At 36.0% G+C, this 24,752-nt stretch overlaps 1 protein-coding gene across 3 annotated transcripts in view; it reads left to right on the top strand.

The window, feature by feature from the left end:
* LOC134745923 (calmodulin-binding transcription activator 2) overlaps nt 1-24,752 on the top strand; it is a 270,209-nt gene that overhangs the window by 82,522 nt on the left and 162,935 nt on the right. For 2 of the 3 annotated variants that reach the window (XM_063680037.1, XM_063680038.1), the window contains exon 2: nt 15,979-16,093. The gene's annotated coding sequence lies outside the window, so the exon portion shown is untranslated. The other variant, XM_063680039.1, reaches the window with a different exon arrangement.

Genomic DNA, 24,752 nt, shown 5'->3' with positions numbered 1-24,752 from the left:
TCTCTGACAGGTTATTTGTATAAAGATATAATCAAATTTCGTCTTTATGGTAAACGACAAAGTGGTACCTACCTTTTGATTGAGAATGTCAAATCAGCGACTTAAAAAATACTTTTGTTTCGATTTTTAGTAGACTTTTAAGTTTATTTTAAGACGCAATTTATTGCGATTTTTGTTATGTTTAAGCATGGCAAGCAACATTAATTACAATGATGATGATGTTCATTAAATACAATATTTTTTCATACTATACTGAACTGTCACCCTATACATGAGAATGAACAGCGCCCTCTTGACAATGATCATATATTACTGGTCAGGCTTTAATATGTGTCATAATTTAGTAGTCCCCTTTGTGGATTCTAAGTTTCCGAGTTACAGCAGTTTAGTGAAAGCGTGTTTTTTTTAATATAAATTAAGGGTTGAATAAAGAGGAAAGAAAATTTGATTATTTTTGCGCTACGACGTACGGTTTAGTAGATACAGCCCTATAAAGTTTTTTTTATTGTTTTTTTTTCTTTTTTTCTTTTTTACATTGTGTTTTTTGTATATTACTTTGGGGTTTTATAAAGGGGAACGAAAATTTAATTATTTTTGCTCTACGACGCATAGTTTAGAGATCAAGCCCTATAAAAAAAATCTCTTTTTTTTTTGCGTTTTTTTGTGTATAAATTAATGGTTATATAAAGGGGACCGAAAAGTTGATTATTTTTGCGCTACGACGCACGGTTTAGGAGATACAGCCCTATATAGATTTTTTTCTTTTTCTTTTTTAGATTTTTAAATCTTAATTAAGGGCTTCTTAAGGGGAACGAAAATTTGATTATTTTTGCGCTACGATGCACGGTTTAGGAGATACAGCCCTATAAAGTTTTTTTGTTATTATTTTTTTCTTTTTTTTTCTTGTGTTTTTGTATATTATTTTGGGGCTTCATAAAGGGGAACGAAAATTTTATTATTTTTGCGCTACGACGCATGGTTTAGGAGATACAGCCCTATAAAGACTTTTTTTTAAATTTTGCGTTTTTTTAAATATAAATTATGGGTTGCATAAAGGGGAACGAAAATTTTATTGTTTTTGCGGTACCACGCACGGTTTAGGAGATACAGCTCTATAAAGTTTTTTTTCCTGGTTTTTTTTTTGTTTTTTTTTTTAAGTATTAATTACGGGTTTCTTAAAGGTTTTTTTTTAATTATTTTTGCGCTACGACGCATGGTTTAAGAGATACAGCCCTATAATGTTTTTTTTTTTAAATTTTGCGTTTTTTTTAAATATAAATTATGGGTTGCATAAAGGGGAACGAAAATTTTATTTTTTTTGCGCTACAAGGCATGGTTTAGGAGATACAGCCCTATAGATTTTTTTTTAAATTTAGCGTTTTTTTAAATATAAATTATGGGTTGCATAAATGGGAACGAAAATTTTATTGTTTTTGCGGTACCACGCACGGTTTAGGAGATACAGCTCTATAAAGTTTTTTTTCCTGTTTTTTTTTGTTTTTTTTTTAAGTATTAATTACGGGTTTCTTAAAGGGTTTTTTTAATTATATTTGCGCTACGACGCATGGTTTAAGAGATACAGCCCTATAATGTTTTTTTTTTTTAAATTTTGCGTTTTTTTTAAATATAAATTATGGGTTGCATAAAGGGGAACAAAAATTTTATTATTTTTGCGCTACGACGCATGGTTTAGGAGATACAGCCCTATAAAGATTTTTTTTTTAAATTTTGCGTTTTTTTTTAAATATAAATTATGGGTTGCATAAAGGAGAACGAAAATTTTATTGTTTTTGCGGTACCACGCACGGTTTAGGAGATACAGCTCTATAAAGTTTTTTTCCTGGTTTTTTTTTGTTTTTTTTTAAGTATTAATTACGGGTTTCTTAAAGGGTTTTTTTTATTATTATTGCGCTACGATGCACGGTTTAGGAGATGCAACCCTATAAAGATTTTTTTTGTTGTTTTTTTTTTTCATTGTGTTTTTTGTATATTATTTTGGGGTTCCGTAAAGGGGAACGAAAATTTTGTTATTTTTGCGCTACCACGCACGGTTTAGGAGATATAGCTCTATAAAGATTTTTTCCTGTTTTTTTTTGTTTTTTTTTTTAAGTATTAATTAAGGGTTTCTTAAAGGGGAACGAAAAATTGATTATTTTTGCGCTACGATGCACGATTTAGGAGATGCAGCCCTATAAAGATTTTTTTTTTGTTTTTTTTTTTTTTTTTTCATTGTGTTTTTTGTATATTAGTTTGGGGTTCCACAAAGGGGAACGAAAATGTGATTATTTTTGCGCTACGACTTTTAGGAGATACAGCCCTATAAAGTTTTTTTTTGTTTTTTTTTTTTATTGTGTTTTTTGTATATTACTTTGGGGTTCCGTAAAGGGGAACGAAAATTTTATTATTTTTGCGCTACGACGCACGGTTTAGGAGATACAGCCCTAAAATGATTTTTTCCCTCTTATTCTTTTTTGCGTTTTTCAATCTTAATTAGGGGTTTCTTAAAGGGGTTTTTTTAATTATTTTTGAGCTACGACGCATGGTTTAAGAGATACAGCCCTATAATGTTTTTTTTTTTTAAATTTTGCGTTTTTTTTAAATATAAATTATGGGTTGCATAAAGGGGAACAAAAATTTTATTATTTTTGCGCTACGACGCATGGAGATACAGCCCTATAAAGATTTTTTTTTTAAATTTTGCGTTTTTTTTTAAATATAAATTATGGGTTGCATAAAGGAGAACGAAAATTTTATTGTTTTTGCGGTACCACGCACGGTTTAGGAGATACAGCTCTATAAAGTTTTTTTCCTGGTTTTTTTTTGTTTTTTTTTAAGTATTAATTACAGGTTTCTTAAAGGGTTTTTTTTTATTATTATTGCGCTACGATGCACGGTTTAGGAGATGCAACCCTATAAAGATTTTTTTTGTTGTTTTTTTTTTCATTGTGTTTTTTGTATATTATTTTGGGGTTCCGTAAAGGGGAACGAAAATTTTGTTATTTTTGCGCTACCACGCACGGTTTAGGAGATATAGCTCTATAAAGATTTTTTCCTGTTTTTTTTTTGTTTTTTTTTTTAAGTATTAATTAAGGGTTTCTTAAACGGGAACGAAAAATTGATTATTTTTGCGCTACGATGCACGATTTAGGAGATGCAGCCCTATAAAGATTTTTTTTTGTTTTTTTTTTTTTTTTCATTGTGTTTTTTGTATATTAGTTTGGGGTTCCACAAAGGGGAACGAAAATGTGATTATTTTTGCGCTACGACTTTTAGGAGATACAGCCCTATAAAGTTTTTTTTTGTTTTTTTTTTTTTTATTGTGTTTTTTGTATATTACTTTGGGGTTCCGTAAAGGGGAACGAAAATTTTATTATTTTTGCGCTACGACGCACGGTTTAGGAGATACAGCCCTAAAATGATTTTTTCCCTCTTATTCTTTTTTGCGTTTTTCAATCTTAATTAGGGGTTTCTTAAAGGGGTTTTTTTAATTATATTTGCGCTACGACGCATGGTTTAAGAGATACAGCCCTATAATGTTTTTTTTTTTTAAATTTTGCGTTTTTTTTAAATATAAATTATGGGTTGCATAAAGGGGAACAAAAATTTTATTATTTTTGCGCTACGACGCATGGTTTAGGAGATACAGCCCTATAAAGATTTTTTTTTTAAATTTTGCGTTTTTTTTAAATATAAATTATGGGTTGCATAAAGGAGAACGAAAATTTTATTATTTTTGCGGTACCACGCACGGTTTAGGAGATACAGCTCTATAAAGTTTTTTTCCTGGTTTTTTTTGTTTTTTTTTTAAGTATTAATTACGGGTTTCTTAAAGGGTTTTTTTTTATTATTTTTGCGCTACGATGCACGGTTTAGGAGATGCAACCCTATAAAGATTTTTTTTGTTGTTTTTTTTTTTCATTGTGTTTTTTGTATATTATTTTGGGGTTCCGTAAAGGGGAACGAAAATTTTGTTATTTTTGCGCTACCACGCACGGTTTAGGAGATATAGCTCTATAAAGATTTTTTCCTGTTTTTTTTCGTTTTTTTTTTAAAGTATTAATTAAGGGTTTCTTAAAGGGGAACGAAAAATTGATTATTTTTGCGCTACGATGCACGATTTAGGAGATGCAGCCCTACAAAGATTTTCTTTTTGTTTTTTTTTTTTTCATTGTGTTTTTTGTATATTAGTTTGGGGTTCCACAAAGGGGAACGAAAATGTGATTATTTTTGCGCTACGACTTTTAGGAGATACAGCCCTATAAAGTTTTTTTTTTTTTTTTTTTTTTTTTCATTGTGTTTTTTGTATATTACTTTGGGGTTCCGTAAAGGGGAACGAAAATTTTTTTTATTTTTGCGCTACGACGCACGGTTTAGGAAATACAGCCCTAAAATGATTTTTTCCCTCTTTTTCTTTTTTGCGTTTTTCAATCTTAATTAGGGGTTTCTTAAAGGGGTTTTTTTTAATTATTTTTGCGCTACGACGCATGGTTTAAGAGATACAGCCCTATAATGTTTTTTTTTTAATTTTGCGTTTTTTTTAAATATAAATTATGGGTTGCATAAAGGGGAACAAAAAATTTATTATTTTTGCGCTACGACGCATGGTTTAGGAGATACAGCCCTATAAAGATTTTGTTTTTAAATTTTGCGTTTTTTTTTAAATATAAATTATGGGTTGCATAAAGGAGAACGAAAATTTTATTGTTTTTGCGGTACCACGCACGGTTTAGGAGATACAGCTCTATAAAGTTTTTTTTCCTGGTTTTTTTTTGTTTTTTTTTTTAAGTATTAATTACGGGTTTCTTAAAGGGTTTTTTTTTATTATTTTTGCGCTACGATGCACGGTTTAGGAGATGCAACCCTATAAAGATTTTTTTTGTTGTTTTTTTTTTCATTGTGTTTTTTGTATATTATTTTGGGGCTTCATAAAGGGGAACGAAATTTTTATTATTTTTGCGCTACGACGCATGGTTTAAGAGATATTATATCTATAATGATTTTTTTTGCGTTTTTTTTTTAAATATAAATTATGGGTTGCATAAAGGGGAACGAAACTTGTATTATTTTTGCGCCACCACGCACGGTTTAGGAGATATTATATCTATATATATAGCTATAATAGCTCTATAAAGTTTTTTTCCTGGTTTTTTTTTTAAGTTTCAATTAAGGGTTTCTTAAGGGGAACGAAAATTTGATTATTTTTGTGCTACGATGCACGGTTTAGGAGATGCAGCCCTATAAAGAATTTTTCGTTTTTGTTTTTTTTTTTTCATTGTGTTTTTTGTATATTACTTTGGGGTTCCGTATAGGGGAACGAAAGTTTTGTTATTTTTGCGCTACCACGCACGGTTTAGGAGATATAGCTCTATAAAGATTTTTTCCTGTTTTTTTTTAGTATTAATTAAGGGTTTCTTAAAGGGGAACGAAAAATTGATTATTTTTGCGCTACGATGCACGATTTAGATGTAGCCCTATAAAGATTTTTTTTTGTTTTTTTTTTTTCATTGTGTTTTTTGTATATTAGTTTGGGGTTCCATAAAGGGGAACGAAAATTTGATTATTTTTGCGCTACGATGGTTTAGGAGATACAGCCCTATAAAGTTTTTTTTTTGTTTTTTTTGTTGCGTTGTTTTTAAATATAAATTAATGGTTACATAAACGGGACCGAAACGTTTATTTTTGCGCTACGACGCACGGTTTAGGAGATACAGCCCTATAAAGATTTTTTCCTCTTTTTTTCTTTTTTGCGTTTTTAAATCTTAATTAGGGGCTTCTTAAAGGGGAGCGAAAATTTTATTATTTTTGCGCTACGACGCATGGTTTAGGAGATACAGTCCTATATTTTTTTTTACAATGCATGTGCTCGAAAAGTGCGTTTCCTACGGAGCCATATCGTGCGGAAAGTACTGCTTTTCCGCACTAGTGCTTTTTGTTTTCAATTTTTTTTACAGTACATATGGTGCTACTTTCTCGCACTAGTGCGGAAAAGAGCACTTACCGTGCATATGTCGAAAGTTTAAAGGGCCATATGTACTGTAAAACGTACGATACACGTGCGAATAGGTAATTCGCAACTCGTGTCGATTTAAAACACTCCTTATAATAATTAAACTTATTTGCCATGATATGTTTTTTTATTTACTCGCACAATGCATAGTAAAACATTGTATGATACACGTGCGTAAAGATGATTTCCGCACTTGTTGCATAAATAGCAATTTTTTTTAATCAAAGAATGAAAGAAAGTCACGGTATTAATAACCAAATTTTACTTTAGTGGTACCTTTTCCCTATCACTGTCACAAATGTATGTGGCGTTCACGTAAACGCGATATTTTTAAGATTTCCCTGCGCAATGTTGCCAGCTCGCTCGCAAATCAAACATGTACTTACAGTTCTTTTGCATAATGGTGACATTGTACAATATCTATAAGTTTTAAATAGGTAAAAGATAATTCGACGCATTCTTTGCTTGCTTGTTGCTTGTTGTTGTGTTGTTTGCGTAACTTCTTTGAATAAGTTGCGTTAATTTGGCGCACAGGCGAAGTAAACATGCGTTGCGTACGGCAAGGTCACGCCGCGGCCCCACCCTGCACGGCCTCCGTTGCCCATTCAGACCGCCCGCTAGCTTCGTTCGAACGCAAATAATATTTTTGTAATATTTGTTTAAGCAGTGGATGCAAGTGACACAAATTCATACATCTTATTTATCCCGCATTTCAAATTAATAAGATGTAAACTCTAATATCTTTAATATTCTTTTGTAACGGTGACAGCCTGTTACATAAAAATCATCAAATATCTTATGAAGCTATGCCTTAATAAGACACAAAATCATTTAATGGACCTATTTAAACGATTAAATTCGACCTAAGTAATTTTTTTTAACTCTAATTTTTTTTTGTGTCATTTAGAATATTATGACATAGTATCAGATTGCAGTGGACGTAATTGACACAAACTATGTTTTCACACTAAAAACACTATCCTAAATGCAACACAGTTACATGTTTTCTCTCGAATATTTTTTTCTCCAAAATAATTCAAAATAAAAAATAATTACCACAAAATAACAAATTACTAGAAAAGCAAATTATATATATGACACAAAACAAAATGTAAGATTTACATCTTAACAAAGTATTCATAAGCGAAAACAGAATTGACTTTAATATTTTTATAACCTAGGGGTCAAAATATAGCCAGCGGTACAGGTCTACAAGCACAGACCTACTCGTAATATAAAAGGGTCGAAATGAAATAAAGTAAAAGAGAGTTCAAGGGCGATACATTGAGTTTCTGCCATTCTAAATCACGAGGCGGCACTGCTTCAACGTGAAATAATTAGTAAATGGAAATATTTCCACAGTACACAGATAACAGTACGTTAAAATAAGGTGGCTTGGAAATTTATATTTAAACTAGCTTTTGCCCGCGACTTCGTCTGCGTGGACTTAGTAACAGCAGCTAAAGTAAGTATAGCGCCTGGAAAAATTCTCATAGCAATCATTCAACTTGAGCATATTATGCACACAAATTAGCAGGCACTTCGTTAATTATCTCAATTCCACCCCGCTTTTTACTTTCTTAAGGGATGATTTTCGGGATAAAAACTATCCTATGTCCTTCTCAGGGACTCAACCTATCTCTATGCCAAATTTCATCTAAATCGGTTCAGCGGTTTAAGCGTGAAGAGGGAACACACAGACAGACAGACAGACTTTCGCATTTATAATATTAGGATGGATAGGCTAACTCTAGCCGGGTTCCTGAACGTGCCCTAGCTGACAACGCGGTTGTAATCGGCTTCATCTGTCAAGAAAGAACTTAACCCGCGCCAACGTTAGCGTCGGTCTGAGCATTGTCGTGTATTCAACTCAAAAATAAATCATTTACCCAAGACATACCGGTCAATTCGAACAACGTGATAATTACTAGATACGAGAACAATACGAGATCTAATAGATACGTTATAGTTTAGTTCACAACTAGTTATCTTTTGCAGTTCGATTCGAGAAATCAATTGTCATTTCACGATACAATTATTGTGACGTTTTGGGATATCCATTAGATATCCATTGGATGTCTAAGTAATATCTTAAGCAAATCTTAAAGAGATCGTTCAGCAGGACATTCGGAATCGCGGAAATGTCAAATTTGACGACTTTCTTACATATATTATCTCGTTATCGTTTCTGTTTCATAATCTAGTTGATACCTTGATCATTGTTCGAATTGGCCCGCTAGTGTTTATACTGGTAATTAATACTGTGTCATAACGATACATTAGTGCCTTTGTTTTTAAAATTACACAAAATTACATACATAAGTAATATACTTACAAAAGTCGCAATACATCGCAATTGCCTCGCAATTGAGCGCTTCAATCGCCAACAAACTGGTTACAGTTTCGCCAAGGGCGGACATGCTATACATCAAAATTTACTTGCGTTTCTATGTGTAAACGGCACGTCTGTACACGTGTCATGCGTCATTGTGTGAGTAAGTTGCTTTAAAACTGTACTGAGCGGCCGGCAAACGGCCGTCAATCTGCTGTCGCGGGGCGAGGTGATTCGAATCGGGGCGGGGCGTTGCGTGGCCGTTCTGTATGATTATACTATTACTTATTCTGTGGTTTCGCGATGCATACATTTTGTTTGTAAGCATGTAAATAAATTAAATTAAATTTACATACAATATTACCAAATCAAATGGTCACCGGTGACATCACAATCTTTCACTTCACATATGCCGTCATGTCACAACCAGGTTTCAACCGGGTCAAATAGCACCCCACTAGCCCCAAGTTAGCATGCTAAGTATTTATAAATTAGCTCGCTTTATCTTCGCGTTTGCTTTAGGACTGCTTTTAAAGTAACAGGCCGTTTTATCTAGCATCGTCCGTGCTGACTAGTCTTCAACCTTATTTGCTAAGAAATAAGGTGTACCGATGGTCAAATAGTTGATGTTAGTAACATGGTCGGTATTGTTAATGATTTTTCGTAAACTTTATTTCAATGAGATAAGGTTGATGTTAGGTTGTTTGTTGTAATTGAGGGATAATTGAGATCTTGTAGATGAGGTTTTTAGTTATCTTTTGAATTATTGCCTGAATTACGTAGTGAGGTGGTGTATACAAGCGGCCTTAGACCTGATGAAAAGATCTTTGAAAATTTCATATGGAATTTTTTTCTGGATTAAATAATTTCATTCATTCATTCATTCATTCAAATGGTGGGCTATTAGGTTCTCCGAAATATATCATGCGAGTGTCAACCACCACCACCATTTATAGGTAATTTGTGGCTTATTATTCACCAATTTTCATTTCTCATGGCTGGGCTGAAAGTGTTACGTTTCTGCCCTAGGGTGTTTTACTTTCCATTCTGATATTTAACTCGATTGCATAAATAACGATCCTTTTATAAAAAAATGTTAGTTATAAATATCCTCAAAAAAACTATAAAAGTAGATACATACTTAGTCATGTTTTGTAAAATACACAGGTATTTTGTCGTCCTCGTATTAGAAACTAGCTTTTGCCCGCGACTTCGTCTGCGTGGACTTAGTAACAGCAGCTAAAGTAAGTATAGCGCCTGGAAAAATTTTCATAGCAATTATTCAATTTGAGCATATTATGCACACAAATTAGCAGACACTTCATTAATTATCTCAATTCCACCCCGCTTTTTACTTTCTTAAGGAATGATTTTCGGGATAAAAACTATCCTATGTCCTTCTCAGGGACTCAACCTATCTCTATGGCAAATTTCATCCAAATCGGTTCAGCGGTTTAAGCGTGAAGAGGGAACACACAGACAGAAAGACAGACAGACAGACAGACTTTCGCATTCATAATATTAGTATGGATTAAAACACCTATATATTCTGCCTTGAATTATTGTCTAAGATACCTCATTAGAAATGGTTCCCTTGGTTAATCCATACTAATCCATACTATCCATACTAATATTATAAATGCGAAAGTCTGTCTGTGTGTTACCTCTTCACGCTTAAACCGCTAAACCGATTTAGTTAAAATTTGGTATACAGATAGTTTGAGTCCCGGGGAAGGACATAGGATACTTTTTATCCCAGAACTCACCCCTCAAGGGGGTGAAAAGGGGGGTGGAAATTTGTATGGGGAATCAATAACCGCTGAACCGATTTACATCAAACTTGGTATGGGGATAGTTTGAGCTGTGGGAAAGGATATAGAATAATTTTATTCATATTTCATATATCTTTATTGCGATCATGTTCATTACAGAGGATGGTACAAAACATTTTGAAGTAGGTACATGATACCCCGTTAGGGGACTGCAACAATCTTAATAATAGGTACTGAACTATTTACAAATAATACATTATTGAACTAGGAAATTGCTAAATAAATTATGATAATAAACAAAAACTTTGGTTAAATGTCATTCATATTGCATTATTACTCATTTTATCCCCGAAATCATCCCTTAAGGTTGTACAAAATGGGGTGAAAATGTATAGTGTGGACCAATTTGGGGGTAAAACAAGGATGTATTAAAAAGCAGATTTGTTTAAGAATTAAGGTACCCAAATTACTAAATCCACGCAGACGAAGTCGCGGGCAAAAGCTAGTAATATATTACACGACTTATATTGACCGGGATATGGACCGTGATTACCTTTTGTATTTTTTTCTAGCTCCCGATATTCTATGGTCAATATAAGTCTAGTCAAACTAACCGTTAATGATTAAAAACTGTTATAATATTACACGTCTTATCCCTTCATCTACAACTATTACCTCCCTCCTCCTCCTTGCTTCGTTCTCCTCAGTGCTGAGGGTCGTGACCTCCTACGTGGAGCACATGATTCCGGATAGCAGATTTCCAAGCATTCCGATCTCTTGCGACTTCTAAGGCATCATGGACCTTGATGGATAGCGATTTGCTAACCTGGTCGGACCACCGAGTTGGACTGCGGCCCCTTCTCTTTCCTTCCACCGAACCAGTTACCATTAGTTTCTCCAGGTTGTCTCCAGTCTTCCTGGCTATGTTACCGAAGAAATCAAGAACTCTCCGGAGACACGTGGTTGAAAGCTTGGTGGTGGTACTAAAAAGCCTGGTGGTGAAACTATTACCTACCAAAGTAGAAATCAATGTAACAAGTAAATCTGCGTACCAAGCGATCGATCGTCCATTTCATTATCAGCAATCGCCTAATAGCGCTGGCAATCGATTCTAATGGATTACTGTTACATCATTAGCTTTTGCAATCGGGTCAATCGGTGTTACAGTTTTGGATGTGTTCGTGTGAATTGATACGTACCTTCTATTTTTAAACTCCTAGCTTTTGCCCGCGACTTCGTCTGCGTGGACTTAGTAACCCCAGCTAGAGTACGAATAGCGCCTGGAGAAAGTCTTATAGCAATTATTCATTTTGAGCATATTATGCACACAAATTAGCAGACATTTCATTAATTATCTCAATTCCACCCCGCTTTTTACTTTCTTAAGGGATGATTTTCGGGATAAAAACTATCCTATGTCCTTCTCAGGGACTCAACCTATCTCTATGCCAAATTTCATCTAAATCGATTCAGCGGTTTAAGCGTGAAGACACACAGACAGACAGACAGACTCGCATTTATAATAATAAGTATGGATTAGGACTAGTGGATCTGTGAGCTGTAGACCTTTTTTTTTTGACGCAGGGGTAAATGCATTTACGCATCTCGCCCCCCGGGCAATGGGGAAGCCCATTGAGGGGGAGGGGTGGTATGTGGGACTCGCTCCTCCCAAGGCTCCCTCTGTTAGTCAAAGAGAAAGGAGGAGAATACCCACTAAAATCCCCTGCGCTTTATAAACTTAAAAACCGTCACAAGTTTAGTGCGAGTCGTACTCACCCACCGAGGGATCACTTTTTAGTGTTTGTTGTTATAGCGGCAACAGAAATACATTGTCATTTCAAAATGAGAGCGTAATTTCGATTGTATGGGAGCGGCTTATTTGCGGACGCATGTGACTTCAAAACGTTTAGATAATTTTGCGCACATTGCCTGTTTCTGCTTCTGCTACTGATTGTTCTGTCAGTGATATTGCGTAAAATGCAAAAAAGAGATCTTTATTCAATCATTACATGCCAAAGTGTCCTAACGCCAATCACAGCGCGGACACGCTACATCAAAAATCACTTGCGTTTCTTTGTGCGAACGGCACGTCTGTACATGCGTCATGCGTCATAGTGTGAGTAAGTTGCTTAAAAATAGTACTGAGCGGCCGGCAAACGGCCGTCAATCTGCTGTCGCGGGGCAAATTCGAGTCGGGGCGGGCCGGTGCGTGGCCGTTCTGAATTATTAATACTATTACTTATTTTGTGCCCCAATTGTAATGTAACACTACAAGTAACAATGATACAAACACGCGTAAATTCCACTAATACTCGTACAGTCAGCGTCGAAATCACGTGCGGGCCACAAAACACGTTATCTAATATGCATTTTATTGTCGACCGTACTCGCGGCGACGGAAAGTTACGCTAGCGTCGGCAAAACAAGCTAGAATATTTGTACCGATGAAGTGATTTTTAGGGTTCCGTACCCAAAGGGTAATAACGGGACCTAAGACTCCACTGTCCGTCTGTCTGTCTGTCACCAGGAGAACCGTGATAGCTAGGCAGTTGAAACTTTCACAGATGATGTATTTCTGTTGCCGCTATAACAACAAATACTAAAAAGTACGGAACCCTCGGTGGGCGAGTCAGACTCGCACTTATCCGGTTTTTTTAAAGTTGTATTGTAGAACTCGTAATTGTTTTCTTATTATTGTGCATGTTGACAAACTGCAGCGTGTAAACACTAAAGTATGTACAAAATTTACTATTTTCTCTCCTGTATAATTTTGACAAGATTTGCCTTGAGTATATTTCGATTGTACCAGTATAACGATATAAGAAAATGCATTAATCAATTTTAATATTCGAATATTGTTCCTGGCGTTCTTTAGAAACAATTACAACCTACCGTGCAAATATGATGACACACGTGCCGCCTGCTTATTTGTTCTGTTTTGTTCAATAAATAATAAAATGATGTGATAATACTAATTACTATTGTTAATGTGCTATATTATCCGTAGACCCCGGCGTATGACAGCTGTTCATTGATGGACGGGCTAGTTTGATCGCTCTTGTTAAATTTTACCATTTTCCGGGCCCATCTCTCCGTCCTTAAGATTCGATGACCCTTTACGATCAGGAAGGCCGAATGTTATACTTACTATCAGGATGGTCGAATGTATAAAATTATAGTTTGTCAAGGGACTGTCTCATTTCGGGCGTAGACGGAGAGAGTCTTACTGTCTTTGTCTTGCACTGGTGCTGGCGCCCGGAAGAAGGGGATGAGTGTAGTTTTTTTGTTCTTATTTACTGACAAGATTTGCTTGACCAACTATATTAAAGTATAGTGTTGTTTTGCTGACGGTACACGCGGCAGCTTGGTCCTAGCGAACAGCCTACCGTGCAACTTTGATGACGCACTACAAAACACATGCCGACTGCTTATTTGTTCTGTTTTGTTAAAGAAACACTAAACTAGCATAACTACGTGCCTGAGTAGAATAATAATAATATGCTAGTTATTTATTTAGTTATTATATTATGTATTAAAAACTAGTTAACAAGCGCTGGTGGCCTATCGGACAAGCGCTGGTGGCCTAGCGGTAAGAGCGTGCGACTTTCAATCCGGAGGTTGCGGGTTCAAACCCCGGCTCGTACCAATGAGTTTTTCTTAACTTATGTACGAAATATCATTTGATATTCACCAGTCGCTTTTCGGTGAAGGAAAACATCGTGAGGAAACCGGACTAATCCCAATAAGGCCTAGATTCCCCTCTGGGTTGGAAGGTCAGATGGCAGTCGCTTTCGTAAAAACTAGTGCCTACGCCAATTCTAGGGATTAGTTGCCAAGCGGACCCCAGGCTCCCAGGAGCCGTGACAAAAATGCCGGGATAACGCGAGGAAGATGATGTATTAAAAACTAGTTACACAGAATTACAGTATTACTAATAAAATACGGCAATGTGAAACCACAAAGAGAAATTTGAAATAAATTGAAATTAAAATAAAAACCGGCCAAGTGCGAGTCGGACTCGTGCACCGAGGATTCCGTACTTTATTAGTATATTTGACCGAATCATGAATTGTACGTTCGAGTTGCCCTGAAAGTCAGTCGTGACAATAATAACAAACTCAAATTTTAATTTTAATTTAGAAATGGGCACCTAGGGCCACGTGCACCATCCCACTAACCCGGGTTTAGAGCGGTTAAACCGTTAACCCAGTCTCAAATTGTACTGGTAACCATGCTAACCGGGTTAGTGGAATGATGCAAGTGGGCCCTGGTGTCGCAATATTCTAAATTAAGACTATTTTAAAGGGTCGGCAACGCGCGTGTAATATCTCCGGTGTTGCAGGCGTCCATAGGCTACGGTAACTGCTTACCATCAGGCGGGCCGTATGCTTGATTGCCACCGACGTGGTTTAAAAAAAAAACCATTTATCATCTATTATAAATGCTATTATAAATTATTCTTTGAACTTGTATTGTTTATTCAATTGTTTTTGCCTACCATACCCACTCGTAGCATCCGTAGCAATCGTAGACTACGTCGCGTAGCCCCCTACGCCTACCATACAAATTTAATGACACTTCTACGATCCACATGCTACGGTTTTCTACAACCGTATATGTTAAAGAATAAGAAAGAGTAAACTGACATAAATCATATTTTAAATTATTTTACGACTCATTCACTTATTTGCTTGGCTCCTACTTGCTCACTCCTTTTCTTACTTACATTACATTACATTTTTCTGTACTTCTTATTTAATATTTGTAATTATTTTTGTGATAAATATTTGAATGCTGAAATTCCGGCCAGACATGTAAAGAACTGAATTTGTACATATTTACATCCTATATGTAACTCGTGTTTTATCAAATAAACGATTATCTTATCTTATCTTATCTTATCGTACTTGGTAAAAGATACCATACGCACAATATTGTTAAATGGAAATTACAAATTATTAGGTCGATTAAATAAGCCTTTATGACAAAAGTACCTTTTACTTAGACAAACATTAAGGCAGAGGTTACTAGAGAAAATTGAGAAGTTTGCTTGTGGTTGGGGCCCCTTATTTTGAACCCTTGCTGACCTAATTTACAATGTACAATACAACATCAAAACTTTAATCATATCAGGTCAAAACGACCTGTACAAATTGAGGGTTGAAATATTCAGCACGGTTAAATTACTTTATTTAATTTATTACCTTAAAATTTATATGAATTTCATACGTTGTATGGATGGTATAGGAAGGATCGCAATCTCTTATGGCAGAATTGTTGTAAAAGTGACCGCGTTAAGCTTTAAATAATAGTTCCTAATCTCTCCGGTGGCGCTAGTTAGGCTCTGGGACATGAGTATAACATGAACCATATAAGGCAACAAATAACCCGACCAAATTACGTAGGTTGTTTTTGGTAGTATTTCGGTGTATGGTGGCGCCGCCTAATTACCGTTTTTTGATGGACACTTTTCATACATAGAGATTTGGCTCCTTTATACAGTCTCCATGATACGTTGTGTATTCAATTCAAATTATTATTTTTTCTTTACACGTACAGTAAGGTCTAGGTAAGGTTTTGCAGATAACGTGGGAAATAATATTCGTTAATATTTAGGCTACTTATATGATATGTTAATTAATATGATTCACGATTTTAAGTACCTTCTTTGCTTTAAATAGTTTAAAAACCCTCAAAGAAAATAAGTAACACATATTATACTTGGTTCGAAGGACCATTTTTCTGACAAATTAAAAGTTTAATCTTAAAGTATCTATATTTTAGTAGCCCTAAAATAAAACCAACAAAACTACGGTACTTTTTACACGTGTACGATTCAAACTAAATTCCTTTTCTGTTTGTTTCAGCTCCAAACCAACCAACCAATCCCCGTGAACCAATGTGCTAGCACGCTGGCAGGGTACGCGCGGCACGCGTACGCGGGCGCGTACCTCTCGCGCCCCGCGGTACCACTTAACGCAAGTAAGTTATAATACATACATACAAACCAACCAACCAATCTCTGTGAACCAATGTGCTAGTACGCTGGCAGGGTACGCGCAGCACGCGTACGCGGGCGCGTACCTCTCGCGCCCCGTGGTACCACTCAACGCAAGTAAGTACCACATCACGAGTACATCGTACAATATGTTGCTTGCATGTCAGGAGGGCGTTATGAGGTGCGCTCGAGCGCGTACCACTCAACGCATGTAATTACTGCTCGTGCGCTCAACGCAAGTGAGTACTATAGTTAAAATATCCCAAAGCGCGTTCGCCGTATCTTCACCTGCCACAAACATCTTAGTTAATAAAGCGCTCATAATAGTACATTAAGATACAAGTGCAAATTAAATTAAAAGACCACAGAAGGGAGTGTTTTAAATCGACACGAGTTGCGAATTACCTATTCGCACATGTATCGTACAACGTTTTACAGTACATATGGCCGTTTTATTTTCGACATAGTTACGTAATGTGCTAATTATCGCACTAGTGCGGTAAAGTAGCACCGTATGTACTGTAAATATAATTAGGACTTACCTACTCTTATTAAATCACATTTAAAATCGTGTCTATCGCGAATTTATTTTGTTACCTTTATTTACCGACGACGTTTCGACACAGGTTTCACTGGTGGTGTTGGTGGTGTACCTACTCTTCTAGCTAAAACCAGAACAATTTATATATAATTAAGTAAATAAAACAGCTAGATAACCGCTATATTTAAAAAGTAAAAGGATATTGCTGAAGCATTTTTAGTTACGTCTGAAACAGGTTTGTTAAATCGGTATCGCAGTCACGTCAGTGGTGACCTACATTTAAATGCGTCACGGCAAACGTGTACTTATCTAGATATCTAGGATTTCGCACTTAAACTATCGTGAGACATATTTCAAAATATTTATCAGTACGGTTTTTACTCACTATTATTTTTAGTCGCTTTTGGCGACATGTTTCGGATTCTTTGGGAATCCATCCTCAGGCAAGAGTGTCCGCGGCGGTTGTACGTCGTGCACTGAGGCGGGCGGCGCGGGCAGTGTACGACGTACAACCGCCGCGGACACTCGTGCCTGAGGATGGATTCCCAAAGAATCCGAAACATGTCGCCAAAAGCGACTAAAAATAATAGTGAGTAAAAACAGTACTGATAAATATCTAGGATTTGTACCGAAATAACTTGTTATGCGCGGTGGGACCCCATGGGCCTAGAATTTCAAACCAAATTATATAATTTAGATATCAGAATGTCAGTTTGAGTTTGAATTGGCCTCTAGATTGTATCAAAACATAACACATTGTTAAAATTGCATCGGTCTCTTTACTAGCTGCTATTCAAGTTGTTTGAACCTAAAACCTATTCAAATGTTATCAGTGTATAGAAAAGTTAATTCACATTTCAAAACACTAGTTTTAGCATCGGGATCCCTTTGTTTGACCATATAATTATTGAAAGTCATAATGTAATGATTGTCATATTTAATTGTAAAACGGCTAACTTTTCAGGAATTTCCTTAGGTTAGGTTAGGTTTGTTTTATGGCAATCCTGAAAAGTTACGCGTTTCTGAGAAAAACCAAATTATGACTAACGAAAATGTGGACAAACAATACATTATGACTTAAAACTATATGGGAAACAATAGACTCTTTAGCATCAAAAAGTCGTGTTTCGTGTAAAGGTTAGCATGTCCAAGGCCTCGCTATTGTCAGCTTCTTGAGATCTCGGCTATTATTCTTGCTTTTAGCGTGAGGGGCATGCTTGGGAGGTTTTAATCACAGTTCGTAATCTTCACACGTGTTTCTGCACAGATTGTAATCATTAAATTAGCAAAGTTTAAGAAAATGGGGGCTTTTTCATTAAATATTATTTTTAAATTGCGGAGATGAACAGACATGAGAGGAGACGTGCGGGAATCAACCAATAACATCGGAGAAGAGAGAGAACCAATTGGTCCCAAATTAAAAGTTGCACAGTACCGTAAAATGGGGTGAGTAGGAGCAAAATTGACATTCAAACCTCAATAACATTTTATTTTTACATATGCAAACTGAATAGTGTATAGTGTATATAATAAGTGTTCCGGACGTTTGTATTTTAATTTTAATTTTATTTTGGGTAGTTCCATTTGATAACTTTGACGATAAACAGGAAAAACCACCTCACCCGGGTGAGAGGGGTTTTCATACAAAGGTGATTTTAGAAGATTTTTGGATCGTTTTTTTTTATTATGAGTATTACTATAGCTCCATTTTAAATTGGAATACATTATTTTTGTGGCAGTAGCTCTAAAAACCTATCTCACCTCCCTTTCATACCTACCTTCTCTCCCCATTCATAACCCAACTCTCCCCGCGAACCCTACTCACCCCATTTTACGGTATGACCTATGTCTACGAGTAAATTTACCTTCCAATTTTGACTAAGGGATCCACTTTTACAATGAACTTTTATCAGCCCATTCGGCCATGCATCTAAACACGTACAATTTGGCGAATGCCGACCGCACACGGTATTGTCGCAGCAATTGTGTGTAGTTAGGAATGCCCGTTATTGCATTACTTGAGCGGTCTTAGATGCGCCCATGTTGCAAGCGACTAGCGGATTTTATAAGAATCTGTTGACCAATCGAAGGGAAGACATATCTTTACGTAATAGTTCATTTACTACTTGTAGACTAAATAATAGACATACACGAATGAAAGAAAGGAAGAATCTGTTAGAATAAGAAAGGAAAAGGTAGTCATATTGGAACATATCTTTATTTCTTGTCATCATGATTAAATTAAGTTTAAAAAGTTATTATTTTTATTTGCGCAATGTTGACAGCGACGACTCTAAATCATATAACTACATACATACATACATACATATACATACATATAATCACGCCTATTTCCCGGAGGGGTACGCAGAGACCACGGATTTCCACTTGCTACGATCCTGACATACCTCTTTCGCTTCCTTCACTTTCATAACATTCCTCATACACGCTCGCCGGTTTAGGGTGCTCTTGACCTGGCCTTTCTTCAGGATTTCCCCGATCTGATCAGAGAAAGTCCGCCGAGGTCTGCCCCTTCCAACTCCCGTTTCTACCTCTCCCTTATACACTCTCTTCATATAACTACATACTATTATATAGCGTTAAGTCCGCCATTTGTACTCTTTTTGTGTAAATTTGTGCAATAAAGTTTTAATAAATGTTTATATATTTTTTAAAACATAACTATTTATTTCCATATAGGTACAATTTAGATTAACAGTAAAAAACCGGCCAAGTGCGAGAGTGAGTTGGACTCGCGTACGAAGGGTTCCGTACCATTGCGCAAAAAAACGGCAAATAGATCACGTTTGTTGTATGGGAGCCCCACTTAAATATTTATTTTATTCTGTTTTTAGTATTTGTTGTTATAGCGGCAACAGAAATACATCATCTGTGAAAATTTCAACTGTCTAGCTATCACGGTTCATGAGATACAGCCTGGTGACAGACAGACGGACAGATGGACAGACGGACGGACAGACGGACAGCGGAGTCTTAGTAATAGGGTCCCGTTTTTACCCTTTGGGTACGGAACCCTAAAAACAAGTCCATTCTTAGTTCGTGATCAGCAACGCAGCAAAAACAAATCAGCTAACAGGCTTCGTGTATGTTTATATTTATATTATAGTTTAGAAAAAAGAGAGGTTTTTCGGAAAATGGCTTACATATCTTCGGTTTAAAGAAATTTATTGTCTAAGAAATTACAGAAATTTCGCTTATAAGACAACTTATAAATAGCTAACTTAAAGTAATTATTTACAAATAACGCAATAAGCAAGCACTTATGATAATGTTTAACAATAAACAATTGCATTTTCATGTGAACTAAAATTAAATACAAGAATAAAACTAAGAATCGACCCTAATGGTCTTAACGTAAGGTTTAGATTTAATTGGTTAGTAATAGCATAGAGTAACTTATACTAGAGCGGTACTGTCATAGTAAATTTTGTAACCTCAGTAAATTCACTGCCATCTGTCGACACACTTTAAAACTAAAAATGAAGATTTATAAAAATACGATAAAATGTATTTAAATATAGATAAATTGTTAAATAACAAACGAAACCGTCAACGCCATCTATTCGACTGTAGGCCAAAACTAGTAGCGCCCTCTGAACGAGAATCAAATTTTTTTGATTTTCGAGGCACGTTTTTTCCTTAGACTGTATCTATCTATTACGGAGTTATATCTATCTTTGGTAATAGGAATATATGAGGGTATATTTTTTTGTTCGACTCATGACTGCCAGACTTGTTTACGGGGCAAGTTAAACATTGACAAAAGACAATTATGTATCTTAAAACTTAAAATACAATTACAATTTATACGAGTAGAATTCTGACCGCATAAAGTGCGACAAGTTGTGTGGAGTTAGGAATGCACAGTATTGCGTTACTTGCGCATGTTGCGAGCGACCAGCGGATTTCATTGGAATCTATTCTCTTGACCAAAGATAGATATAACTCCGTAATAGATGGATACAGTCTAAGGAAAAAACGTGCCTCGAAAATCAAGAAAATTTGATTCACGATCAGAGGGCGCCACTAGTTTTGGCCTACTCTCGTATAGAGGGCGCTGACGGTTTCGTTTGTTATTTATAATTTTAACGCACATCAGTGAAAGAACATGGGTCAAAAATTCAAAATCATATAAAAAAAAAATACAAATAAAATAATCATTTATCCATATTTAAATACATTTTAACGTATTTTTATAAATCTTCATTTTTAGTTTTAAGGTGTGTCGATAGATGGCAGTGAATTTACTTGGGTTACTTTACTATGACAGTACCGCTCTAGTATAAGTTACTCAATGTCTTGACTAATCGAAGGAAGGCAACCAATCTAACTCAAACATGAAAGTTTGACTTTTTGCTCTGTTTATACTTAACTATTCGCCTTTCCGACCAGCAATCATATTTATATTTTTTTAGCTATTTGTTCATTGTATGTTATTTTATGTATCTTTTCTTCTTGTCTGTTACCTTCCGTGATTCTCCTCACCTGATGGTCTCATCGGAAGATCAGCACTAGAAGTCACCAGCAACATGCTGAGATGAGGCCATTTCGTGGCACTTTAATCTTATTTTATGTTATCTTTTATATTATGTAATGTTTGTTTGTTTGTGCTTACGAATAAATTCTTATTCTATTCTATTCAATAAATATCAAAATATTCATTACTTTCATTAGTATTAATGTAGCGATTAGCTGTATTTTGTTAATGAGCCATTATCAATATTTCCTCACGTGTTTATTGCGAGCCGGCTCGTAATGAGGCGTTTCGTGATTGTTTGCTAGTTTACGGGTAATTTACATGAGGGTAGTGATGGTCACATGTTACAGTTATGGTATTTAGCAGTGATTAGCAATACCCATTATCGATGTTGCAAAAGTTTGATTTTTTCACAGCTTCAAGGGGGTGTAATCGTGAAATTTGTCTACTCGTTTCCGAGATAAAGGGTCTTGACAGACAGACGGACGGACGGACGGACAAAAAAGTGATCATATAAGGGTTTCGTTATTTCCTTTTGAGGTACGGAACCCTAAAACAGACCGTACAACCTTGACCACGACTATGAGAAGAAGAGGGGCTAACTAGGTTAAAACGGTTTAAACGGGTTTCTATTGTTTCCCATAAAGTCTTAAGTCAATGTATTGTTTGTCCACATTTTCATCAGTCATAATTTGATTTTTCTCAGAAACGCGTAACCTTTCAGGATTACCATTAAACAATGATAATATGACAATCATTACATTATGACTTTCAATAATTATGTCAAACAAAGGAACCCCGGTTTAAACAGAAAAGGGTTATTTTACGCGCATTATTTCCTTTCTCCAACGCGCAACGAAGCGAAAAAGCTCTCCCAAACTGCCTTTAGGTAAACTTTTAGATAAAATCGCAACAGCGACATTTTGCTCAAGTGGTTATTATTCTTACCCCGTCAGGAAAGTCGGTCAAGTATTCCATTAAAACCGGGATAGTTGTTAAAACTTAGCTAAGCCATAATTCCTGATTATAGTTGAAAACTTGTATGTTTTCGGCGTTTAGTTTTGCTGTAAATGTCGGAGAACTATATCTATATCACTTACTTCTTCTTCGGATATTATTCATCTTTCGGATATTCTTCGGATATCAATATGTGAATACGTTTACTAGTTCATAAATATTCATAATACGTAGACACATAGTACTTAGATGTACCTTAAAAGTACTAGTTTTAGGACTTGTATAGTTTTGGTTGCATGCATCGCCACATTTTATCCTTTCAAGTGGCATACGTCACTTGAGTTAAAGGAATTTAGATTTTATTTTAATTAATCAAATTTGAAATTCCAAATTTAAATGACTTAAATTGTCCGCGAGCTGGTTCTTGCCACTTCAAGGGTTATAGAATCGTGGATGTATAATATATATAAATAATGTGACGCTGCACGGAGCGTTCGGCGTCAACAGAGATCAAAAACAAAACAAAAGACGTGAACAAACCAACAATAATTAGGAGTTAAGGCGTATGAATTCGCCGCTAGGGGCGCTAGTGTAGATGGTGGTCTTTTCCATAGTTCGAAATGTCAAATGTCACTTGTCACTTCAATGACTGACAGCTGTTCTTTAGTCTTTTGGACCACCATCAACAGAGGCGCCAACTGGTGAGCAAAAAAACGATAGCCCTCATTGCTCATCACGTCTTATGAGGACACGTAAATTAAAATACTTCCAGTTTTGTCAAAACTGTGATAGTGTGTCTTCAAAACTGGGTCACACAACAAACTTCCTGAACGCACCAACAACAACATCAATCAAACTCTGTAAACGCTCCCATAAACTTCCTAGTTCCAAATTTGAAAGAAGGTTCTTTTATGTCAACACGTTTGACGCAACTGAAAACATCCATAAATCAACCTAATCCGGGCTGCATTATTATTAAAACTGGATACTATAAAGGACCCAATTTTGAATCGTTATAAAAGGTTCCTAATGTCTTTGTGTCAAGGTTTGAAATGGATTGAAGTCCGATAAGTTAAGGCTTGTCGACGTGTCCAAATATTTTTCTTGCTTTCCGTCAAGGAAAAAAAAGGCAAGCGTTTTCCCATTATTCTTTTCTTTCTTTGTAGTAGGAAAGGCTACGACGAGGAAATAAATGGAGGGAAAAGTCTTGAATTTGGATTTTTGTGAACTTAGGTCCGCTTTGACCCGCGCTGACCCGGCGCTTAAAGGCCGTTCCATCGGTTTGTCGTTATCACTGTCACATTTCGCAAGAAAGAACGGGAAAGACTATGCGCGCCAAGTGTCAATTTTGATTGAATTTTGTCGATTTTTATTATTTTAAAAACGCTTACAATATCGAATTTCGTAAGCTGTCAAATTACTATTTAAGTTGATTGTTTTTTCTTCTTTTTTAGGGTTCCGTACCAAAAAGCTACAAAAGGAACCCTTATGGTGCGACTCTGTCCGACTACGGCGTTTGTTGCAGACCCGGGCCTGTCCGTGTTTCCGTCTGTCCGTCTGTCTGTCACCAGGCTGTATCTCGTGTAGCTAATAGACAGTTGAAATTTTCACAGCTGATGTATTTCTGTTGCCGCCATAACAAAAAATACAAAAAAGTACGGAACCCTCAGTGGGCATTTTTTGCGTTATTTATAGTTTTTTTGTAATAATGAATTATTAAATGCATAAATAATTACAGAGAATCACATATATCTTACATTTTACTTCCTTCCGACATCCTATATCGTATCGGACAATGTGACTTCGCTCTTACGGTATAGGTAAGTATATGTTTTCTTTAAAGTACGCAATGCAAAGGACTCCTTGTACCTACTTAAGTAACGTCTCATTTATTACAAGCCTATCAAAACATTGAGAACTATCTGACCAAACGAATTTCGTCATAGGATAATAAAATTTAATAACGCGCCGGCAATAAGGTCGTTAGTCGGGCGCGCTGAGCCAGAATAATTCAATTAGTCTCGAGGATGTAACCGTGCGAGCGAGCACGCGAAAATGAACCTTAGAGCGTTTTCACATTGCCCGATCCGATATCGGATGTAGGATCCTACAACCCGGTCACAATATCTGTGCACCTGACCTCGTGACGTCATATCGGCGGTCTGGGTACGGTGTGAAAAAAAGTTTTTTCAAGAAATGTGGAGGTGAAGCGGCAACGAAGATGCTAACCGTACTGTCGCACCGGGGAGTGCGCGGAGAGGTGACAGGGGAAGCGGGAGAGGCGCCACATTCCAGCGAGGTGCACAGATATTGTGACCGGGTTGTACATCCGTGTAGGCCGCGGGGGCGCTGTCAATGAGGGCTACCGTTTTTGTGCTCACCAGTTGGCGCCACTGTCTAAGTAGGTCCAGAAAAACAGATCTCAAAATTCTTCTGTGATTATTTTTATAAAATCATACATAAGGGTATTTTAACGTCTAAATGTGCCATTTTTCAACCTGTTTAATTTTACATAGTTGGTACTTTTTTTAAACCACTAACATTTATTGAGCTATATCTATTGTTTACCATGATTAATCAAAGACGGACAATGATTTACCACAATTATGAATAAGGAGTGAAAATTCCCGATAAAAAAGCTTGAAAC

Source organism: Cydia strobilella, chromosome 12, assembly GCF_947568885.1.
Source record: "Cydia strobilella chromosome 12, ilCydStro3.1, whole genome shotgun sequence".
Taxonomy (NCBI): Eukaryota; Metazoa; Arthropoda; class Insecta; order Lepidoptera; family Tortricidae; genus Cydia; species Cydia strobilella.
The sequence above is the reverse complement of the archived record's forward strand: the minus strand, read 5'-3'. Positions and strand labels throughout refer to the sequence as shown.